Source organism: Aegilops tauschii, chromosome 7, assembly GCF_002575655.3.
Source record: "Aegilops tauschii subsp. strangulata cultivar AL8/78 chromosome 7, Aet v6.0, whole genome shotgun sequence".
Lineage (NCBI taxonomy): Eukaryota > Viridiplantae > Streptophyta > Magnoliopsida > Poales > Poaceae > Aegilops > Aegilops tauschii.
Window position 1 is genome coordinate 171252326 of NC_053041.3, and position 10042 is coordinate 171262367.

Below are 10042 nucleotides of genomic sequence, written 5' to 3' on the forward strand. Positions count from 1 at the left end.
GATGCCCTGCAGAGCGCTTTGGGTTTCCCCCCGAGCATCGCTCGTGGCCTGATGCGCCTTGGTGAGTTTGGATTCTTTCTCCGTTAAACTCTGCTCCAAGGTCTCGCATTTCCTTATGGCCTCTTGCAGCTCCTGCTCAGCTTTAATAACCCTGGTCTCGTGCTTCTCACGAAGAGTCCGCTCTGTGGCTGCCTTTTTCTCGGCCTCGGCCACGGCCTTTTTAAGGGCCTCGACTTCGGTCAGAATCCCTAGCACAAATTATGCAGCTTATTTCATACTGAAAATTCATTCGCAATAAACGCGATCAAAGCTTGTGCATACCTTGTTTATCTCTCAACTGCATTCTCAATTGGCCAAGTTCTTCTATGGCCCCCTCCAGACTTTGATTCAGTCCGGAGATCTCCGCAGTACGAGAGGCAGCAGCCGCTACAGACGCCTGCTCATAACAGAAGAGAAATCAATATCATTCAATGAGTCTTCCTGCGATCATAAATTCGATCCCCCGTCCGGTTCTTTCTTTCACCGAATAGTGTATCAGGGGCTACTATCTATACTATGACACTCTTCGACAACTCATAAAACATACCTCAAAGCCTCTTATAAGGTTGATACAGGCTTCGTTCAGTCCACTCTCAGTTGACTGAATCTTCTCAATCACCGCACCCATAAGGGCACGGTGTTCATCAACGATGGAGGCGTTTTTCAACGCCACCAACAAAGCATCCGACACTTCTGGTTGGACAAAGGTCGCCGATGGAACAGGCACGCCCCCTCCAGCCGAGGGAGGCTGCCTGCTTGATTCTGGAGCCGTATAGGTCTCTGGAATTGCATCCGGCTGGGAGCCGAACTCAGGATCGCCCCCGCCGTCAGCTCCCATGGGAATCTTTTCCCCCACGTGTCCAGCCCCTAAGGTTTGACCTCCAGGCGCCGCCTTCACGTTTTTTCCCTTTCCTCCTTGGCCGGGGTCCTTCCGGGAAGAAGCCTCGGTGTTATGCACCTGTTTGGAGGAAGGGGCCTTTGGGGGCGTCCCGCTCTCCATAGCATTTGAGCTCAGCAAGTCCTCTGATGAGGATTGTTTGGTACGGGACCTCGCCGGACTACAAAAAATATGGCTTAGGTTAAAATACTAAGCCACGATGAGTCCGGACGCCTAAAACATACTCGGATTTTATATACTTACGAGTTCACCAGGGGCTGGGCCCTGGGATCCCATGCCGGGCCGCTGTCGGCAGCGGCAGTGGACTCCTCTGGAAGAGGAGCCTTTCCCCTTTTGGCCAGCTCGGCCTCCAAGTGTACGGAGGCCGTCCTCTTCTTTCTTCCCCCAGCAGGGGATTCATCTTCCTCCTCCTCCTCCTCGTCCTCTTCGGAGGCGGAATGGGCATTGGAGCCTTCGGATCTTGTGGCCGAAGTGCCGCGGCGACGAAGGCCGCCCCAGGTCTTTTTGGCCTCCTTCTCGGCCGTCTTCTTCGGCACCTTGTAAGGCGCCGGGACGAGCATCTTCGTCAGAAGTGGGATGGCCGGTTCTTCGGTCAGCGGGGCCGGACAATGGATCCGCTCCGCCTTCTTCGTCCAGCCCTGGGAGAGTTGTATAAAACACGTTAAGCGCTTCCTTTGGGTTACGCGGATAGAAAAGTTTGATAACTCACCGAACTTGCAGGGTGGTACAGTTGGTACCCACGGTCCTCGGCGGAGTCCGGCCACGATTTGCTGGACTTGAAAAGCACCTTCCAAATGTCCTTGTGCGAGGAGCCGAAAAGCTCTCGCAAGGTTTGGTGCCTGGCCGGATCAAATTCCCATAAATTGCAAGTCCGGTGCTGACAAGGCAAGATCCGGCGAACTAACATCACCTGGACCACATTGACAAGTTCAATGTTCTTGTCTCCCATATCTTCAACGCGCGTCTGGAGCACCGACAGTTCGTCGGACGAGGACCAGTCCAGGCCTTTCTTGACCCAGGATGTAAGCCGCAGGGGGGCGCCGGATCGGAATTCGGGAGAGGCGGCCCACTCTGTGTCGTGCGGCTCAGTGATATAAAACCACTGCTGTTGCCACTCCTTGATAGAATCATTAAAGGTTCCCGTTGGCCATATGACGTTGGGCATCTTGCTCACCATGGCGCCCCGCACTCGGCGTGCTCGCCGCCCACCACCTTGGGCTTCACATTAAAAATCTTCAGCCATAAACCGAAGTGCGGCGAAATGCGGAGAAAAGCCTCGCACACGACAATGAATGTCGAGATGTTGATGAAGGAATTAGGGGACAGATCGTGAAGATCGATCCCATAATAATACATGATGCCGCGAACGAACGGGTGGAGGGGGAACCCTAGCCCGCGGACAAAGTGAGGGAGGAATACAACCCTCTCATGGGGTTCCGGAGTAGGGACGATCTGTCCCGCCGTCGGGAGACGGTGGCTGATTTTCTTGGCCAGGTACCCGGCCTCCCGAAGCTTTTTGATATCCTTCTCTCGGACGGTAGAGGCCATCCATTTGCCTCCTGCTCCGGATCCAGACATCTTCGGAAGACCTTTTGTGGGCAGAGAAGACGAACGCTTGGGCAATGGAGCTTGAGCGGAAGGGAATGAATCGGGAAGTAGAAAGCATGGGTACGAAAGGGAGTCCTTATCCCCTTATAAAGGCAGCAGGGATTCTGCGCCTTCCCACTTGCCTGGTAAAACCTCTTATTCCTCAAGCGCCGTAATTGATGGTGCGGTTGGGTTACCCACACCCGTATTGATGAGAATCCCGTGATGAGAGGACACGATCTCTGCTTCGACAAGACGTGCCAAGAAAACCGCCTCGCAATACGTGATGTGGCTAGTTGTGAAAAACGGTTCGAATAATGACCGGGCCGTGGTGTGATGTCATGCTGCAAAATGCGTCAGCAGATTAGATTTGTGGAAATGTTATTCTCTCTACGGTGGTATGTGGAATTTGTTTTGCAGAGCCGGACACTATCCTTGTGTTCAAAATCTTCTATGGAGTATTCGGAGGAGGAACCCGCCTTGCAATGCCGAAGATAATCTGCGTGCCGGACTCATCGTCATTGAAGCTTGGTTCAGGGGCTACTTAGGGAGTCCTGGATTAGGGGGTCCTCGGACAGCCGGACTATATCCTTTGGCCGGACTGTTGTACTATGAAGATACAAGATTGAAGACTTCGTCCCGTGTCCGGATGGGACTCTCCTTGGCGTGGAAGGCAAGCTTGGCAATACGGATATGTAGATCTCCTCCCCTGTAACCTACTCTGTGTAACCCTAGCCCCCTCCGGTGCCTATATAAACCGGAGGGTTTAGTCCGTAGGACAACAACAATCATACCATAGGCTAGCTTCTAGGGTTTAGCCTCTACGATCTCGTGGTAGATCAACTCTTGTAATACTCATATCATCAAGATCAATCAAGCAGGAAGTAGGGTATTACCTCCATCGAGAGGGCCCGAACCTGGGTAAACATTGTGTCCCCCGCCTCCTGTTACCATCCGCCTTAGATGCACAGATCGGGACCCCCTACCCGAGATCCGCCGGTTTTGACACCGACAGCAGGGGGATGTGCGGCCGCCTGTGCAACCGCGGCCTGGTGCGCCTCCTCCTCGGCCTCGTGCTGCTCCTCCTCCAGGTCGTGCTCGATCATCTCAAGGTACTCGCCGTCGCGGCGCTCCTCGGCCACCCGGATCTGGTGCCCGTGCTCGAGGTACGCCTCCTCCTGCGCCGGCGTCGCTCCCATCCAAACCGGCGGCACGCGTACCCACTCGCGCACTACTCCCGTCCAGGAGTAGCGCTCGATGGGGGACGGCTCCAGCTTGGGCTCCGGCTTGATAGCGGGCGGCGGGGCCACCGGCGGAACCACGTTGTCGCCCGCCGTGGAGAGGGCAAGGGCCTGCGCCATTGCCTCCTCGTACCGAGCCTCCTCTTCCTCCGCCGCCTCCGCCCTACGCCGCTCATCCTCCTCGCTCTCCCGGTAGACGGCCGCAAGGGCCGCCTGGTAGGCGTCCTCCGCCGCCTGGTCCTCCACGCGGTTGACGAGCGCCGGCGGCGGCGAGCTCCGGTTGACCTTGCGCACGCCCCGTCGCCTCGCCTCCTCGTGCTCAAAGGCGAACCACCTCGCCCAGTTGGGCGAGTCGGTTGCGTAGGCGGCCTCGCGGCGCTGCTCCGGCATCAGCAGCGCCCGCCGGCGCCGCACCTCCTCAGCATGAGCCCGAGTCGCCCGCGGCGCCGCCGGCACTGGGATCCTATCTGGATCCAGATGCCAGTCGTGCGGTAGGGTCACGTCGGGATACGGCAGAGGCTGGCGGTGCTGCCAGTGCCACTCCGCCTGGTGCATTGGCACGTTCACGCGCTGCCTCTACCGGCGAGGCGCCGGCGCCGGCGGAGGTGGGAGGAACTCTGAGGGGAAAGTGCTGGCGGGGGCCTTGCTACCGCTGGCGCCGGAGAAGAGGCCCATCTCGTTGTGGTTGTGGTGGCTACGGTTTGCCGGCGACGGGGGAGCAAAGCTTGGCAGATGTGGACGGTGAGTTTGGATGAGGACGGCCCCGCTGCACGGTCGGCTTAAAAAAGGACGAGCGTCGTCGCTGACGTGTGGGCCCGTGGTCATAAATTAAGCTGACCGCGTGGGCAGCGGGTAGTTGGACGGCCGCCATGTGGGGACGCGGCGGACAGCGAGAAGGCGCGTGAAGCGTCCATTCGGCGTCCGCGCCGACGCATTTGGGGCGCAAATTTGGGCCGCAAATGCGTCGGCGCGGACGCGACGCGGACGTGATTTGGGTTTGGGTCCGCGCGTTGGGCCGCCACTTTTGCCCGTGCCGACCCAGACAGACGCAGGAGGACGAAATGGCTCGGCCCTTTGGAGTTGCTCTAAGGACACAAAAGATAGTACGACGTCACCCCCAGCCCTCTTCCTCCCCTGCCTCTCCACCCTCCTCACCGCCGTCAGCAAGGCCGCCGTGCGAAGCCTGGCCGGCAGGGACGGCGGCGAGGCTTCTCTCCCCTTCGCGCATCATGGCTGGCGCGGGACGGCCAGATCGTGAGGAGGTAGCGGGCTTGCGTGGGGTTCGGCGGCGTGGCGTGCGGACACCTCCTGGCGGCGGCTTGCGCGGCGCATCGATGGCGTGGATGTGAGCTCGCAGCGCGGTATGGCGGCTGCATGGTGGGTGATACGTCTCCAACGTATCTATAATTTTTGATTGTTCCATGCTATTATATATTCTGTTTTGGATGTTTAATGGGCTTATTTATACACTTTTATATTATTTTTGGGACTAACCTATTAACCGGAGGCCCAGCCCAAATTGTTGTTTTTTCCCTATTTCAGAGTTTCGCAGAAAAGGAATATCAAACGGAGTCCAAACGGCATGAAACCTTCGGAAACGTGATTTTTGGAACGAACGTGATCCAGAGAACTTGGAGTCCACGTAAAGTAATCAACGAGGAAAGCACGAGGCAGAGGGCGCGCCTACCTCCCCCCCCAGGCGCGCCCTCCACCCTCGTGGGGCCCATGTTGCTCCACCGACGTACTTCTTCCTCCTATATATACCTACGTACCCCCAAACCATCATATGCATCCACCAAAACCTAATTCCACCGCCGCAACCTTCTGTACCCGTGAGATCCCATCTTGGGGCCTTTTCCGGCGTCCTGCCGGAGGGGGCATTGATCACGGAGGGCTTCTACATCAACACCATAGCCTCTCCGATGATGTGTGAGTAGTTTACCTCAGACCTTTGGGTCCATAGTTATTAGCTAGATGGCTTCTTCTCTCTCTTTGGATCTCAATACAAAGTTCTCCTCGATTCTCTTGGAGATCTATTCGATGTAATATTCTTTTGCGGTGTGTTTGTCGAGATCCGATGAATTGTGGGTTTATGATCCAGATTATCTATGAACAATATTTGAATATCCTCTGAATTCTTTTATGTATGATTGGTTATCTTTGCAAGTCTCTTCGAATTATCAGTTTGGTTTGGCCTACTAGATTGATCTTTCTTGCAATGGGAGAAGTGCTTAGCTTTGGGTTCAATCTTGCGGTGCTCGATCCCAGTGACAGTAGGGGAAACGACACGTATTGTATTGTTGCCATTGAGGATAAAAAGATGGGGTTTATATCATATTGCATGAGTTTATCCCTCTACATCATGTCATCTTGCTTAAAGCGTTACTCTGTTCTTATGAACTTAATACTCTAGATGCATGCTGGATAGCGGTCGATGTGTGGAGTAATAGTAGTAGATGCAGGCAGGAGTCGGTCTACTTGTCACGGACGCGATGCCTATATACATGATCATACCTAGATATTCTCATAACTATGCTCAATTCTATCAATTGCTCGACAGTAATTTGTTCACCCACCGTAATACTTATGCTCTTGAGAGAAGCCACTAGTGAAACCTATGGCCCCCGGGTCTATTTTCTATCATATTAATCTTCCAACACTTAGCTACTTTTATTGCCGTTTATTTTACTTTGCATCTTCATTTCTCTTTATCATAAAAATACCAAAAATATTATCTTATCATATCTATCAGATCTCACTCTCGTAAGTGACCGTGAAGGGATTGACAACCCCTTTATCGCGTTGGTTGCGAGGTTCTTATTTGTTTGTGTAGGTGCGCGGGACTTGTGCGTGGCCTCCTACTGGATTGATACCTTGATTCTCAAAAACTGAGGGAAATACTTACGCTACTTTACTGCATCACCCTTTCCTCTTCAAGGGAAAAACCAACGTAGTGCTCAAGAGGTAGCAAGAAGGATTTCTGGCGCCGCTGCCGTGGAGTCTATGCAAAAGTCAACATACCAAGTACCCATCACAAACCCTTATCCCTCGCATTACATTATTTGCCATTTGCCTCTCATTTTCCTCTCCCCCACTTCACCCTTACCGTTTTATTCGCCCTCTTTTCCGCTCGCCTTTCCTTCGCCATGTCGGAACCAAAAAGAGTTGGGGGTTCTCTCCCGAGTTTAAGTACTTTGGACGATCCTTCTATTCCATCTAAACTCGTAAATAATGATGCCATGAAAAAACATGCCGGAGTTATCAATGAGAGTCTTAATAATTTTGATGAAGATGATTCCGGAATTTTTCGTTATTTACTCGATGAAATCTTTGAAAGATGCTTGGGATAGACTGTTAAGGATCCGGGCTAACTATGTGCCCCAATACCAAATTCAAATTTACTTGAAGAGCTTTTATGTTGCCCTACCTTCTTCGTTTAAGCATGTCTTAGATTCTATATTGAAGAAGGTTTTCTTGAAGGGGATGCCGTATATACTTATGAAAATATGAAGACCATATTTGGGCACCCCATGAATGAGAAAGTTGAATCTACATCTCTTTTGCTCTCCTACCAAAACGAATCTATCAAAGAGATAAAAGCTAGCTTAGATGCAAATTTCCGCAACATGCTTAATCTTTCTTCCACCATTAATAGCCACGTGCTTTATCAAAATAGAAAGATTAATTCCATAGATAACAAGTTTGCTCTTTTCTTCCCTAAAACCAAAGATGGCAATACCTAGATCTATCCGTGTTTTTATGCCTAGCTAGGGGCGTTAAACGATAGCGCTTGTTGGGAGGCAACCCAATTTTATTTTTAGTTTTTTGCTTTTTGCTTCTGTTTTGGAATAAATATTTGATATAGCCTCTGGTTAGATTTATTTTATGTTTTAATTAGTGTTTGTGCCAAGTTAAACCTATAGGATCTTCTTGGATAATAGTTATTTGATCTTGCTGAAAATTCCAGAAACTTTCTGTTCACGAAACCAATTGTTAAAAATTACCAGAATGTGATAAAATATTGATTCCAATTGCATAAAATCAATAAACAAATTATTTAGGTCGTCCTATTTTGGCAGAATTTTTTGAGTTCCAGAAGTTTGCATTAGTTACAGATTACTACAGACTGTTCTGTTTTTGACAGATTCTGTTTTTTCGTGTGTTGTTTGCTTATTTTGATGAATCTATGGCTAGTAAAATAGTTTATAAACCATAGAGAAGTTGGAACACAGTAGGTTTAACACCAATATAAATAAAGAATGAGTTCATTAAAGTACCTTGAAGTGGTGTTTTGTTTTCTTTCGCTAACGAAGCTCACGAGATTTTCTGTTAAGTTTTGTGTTGTGAAGTTTTCAAGTTTTGCGTAAAAATTTGATGGAGTATGGAACAAGGAGGGGCAAGAGCCTAAGCTTGGGGATGCCCATGGCACCCCAAGATAATCCAAGGACACCAAAAAGCCAAAGCTTGGGGATGCCCCGGAAGGCATCCCCTCTTTCGTCCTCATCCATCGGTAAATTTACTTGGAGCTAGATTTTTATTCCCCACATGATATGTGTTTTGCTTGGAGCGTCTTGTATGATTTGAGTCTTTATTTGTTAGTTTGCCACAATCATCCTTTCTGTACACACCTTTTGAGAGACACACACATGATTCGGAATTTGTTAGAATACTCTATGTGCTTCACTTATATTCTTTGAGCTATATAGTTTTGCTCTAGTGCTTCACTTATATCTTTTAGAGCACGGCGGTGGTTATATTTTATATAAATTGTTGAACTCTCATGCTTCACTTATATTATTTTGAGAATCTTAAACAGCATGGTAATTTGCTTTAATTGTGAAATTAATCTTCCATATTGAGTTCATTGAATATCATGAGAAGTTAGATACTTGATAAGTGTTTTGAGATATAAAGGTGGTAATATTAGAGGGTGCTAGTTGAGTAATTGTGAAATTGAGAAATACTTGTGTTAAAGTTGGCAAGTCCCGTAGCATGCACGTATGGTAAAAGTTGTGTAACAATTTTGACACATAGGTGTTCTTTTATTGCTTTCCTTATGAGTGGCGGTCGGGGACGAGCGATGGTCTTTTCCTACCAATCTATCCCTCTAGGGGCATGCGTAGTAGTACTTTGCTTCGAGGGCTAATAAACTTTTGCAATAAGTATATGAGTTCTTTATGACTAATGCGAGTCCATGGATTATACGCACTCTCTACCTTCCACAATTTTCTAGCCTCTTCGGTACCGCGCATTGCCCTTTCTCACATTGAGAGTTGGTGCAAACTTCACCGGTGCATCCAAACCCCGTGATACGATACGCTCTATCACACATAAGCCTCCTTATATCTTCCTCAAGACAGCCACCATACCTACCTATTATGGCATTTCCATAGCCATTCCGAGATATATTGCCATGCAACTTTCCACCGTTCCGTTTATTATGACACGCTTCATCATTGTCATATTGCTTTGCATGATCATGTAGTTGACATCATAATTATTGCAAAGCCACCGTTTATAATTCTTTCATACATGTCACTCTTGATTCATTGCATATCCCGGTACACCGCCGGAAGCATTCACATAGAGTCATATTTTGTTCTAAGTATTGAGTTGTAATTCTTGAGTTGTAAAGTAAATAAAAGTGTGATGATCATCATTATTAGAGCATTGTCCCATGTGAGGAAAGGATGATGGAGACTATGATTCCCCCACAAGTCGGGATAAGATTCCGGACTAAATAAAAAAAAGAGGCCAAAGAAAAAAAAGAAAAGGCCCAACAAAAAAATGAGAGAAAAAGAGAGAAGGGACAATGCTACTATCCTTTTACCACACTTGTGCTTCAAAGTAGCACCATGATCTTCATGATAGAGAGTCTCCTATGTTGTCACTTGTGCTTCAAACTTGCTTGCTCAAAAAAAGGCCCAACGGAATTTTTCATTATAGAACTTGGCTTGTATATTCCAATGATGGGCTTCCTCAAAATGCCCTAGATCTTCATGAGCAAGCAAGTTGGATGCACACCCACTTAGTTATTTTGATTGAGCTTTCATGTATTTATAGCTCTAGTGCATCCGTTGCATGGCAATCCCTACTCCTCCCATTGACATCAATTGATGGGCATCTCCATAGCCTATTGATTAGCCGCATCAATGTGAGACTTTCTACCTTTTTGTCTTCTCTCATAACCCCCATCATTATACTTTACTCTACCCATAGTGCTATATCCATGGCTTGTGCTCATGTATGGCGTAAAAGTTGAAAAGACTGAAGCTGT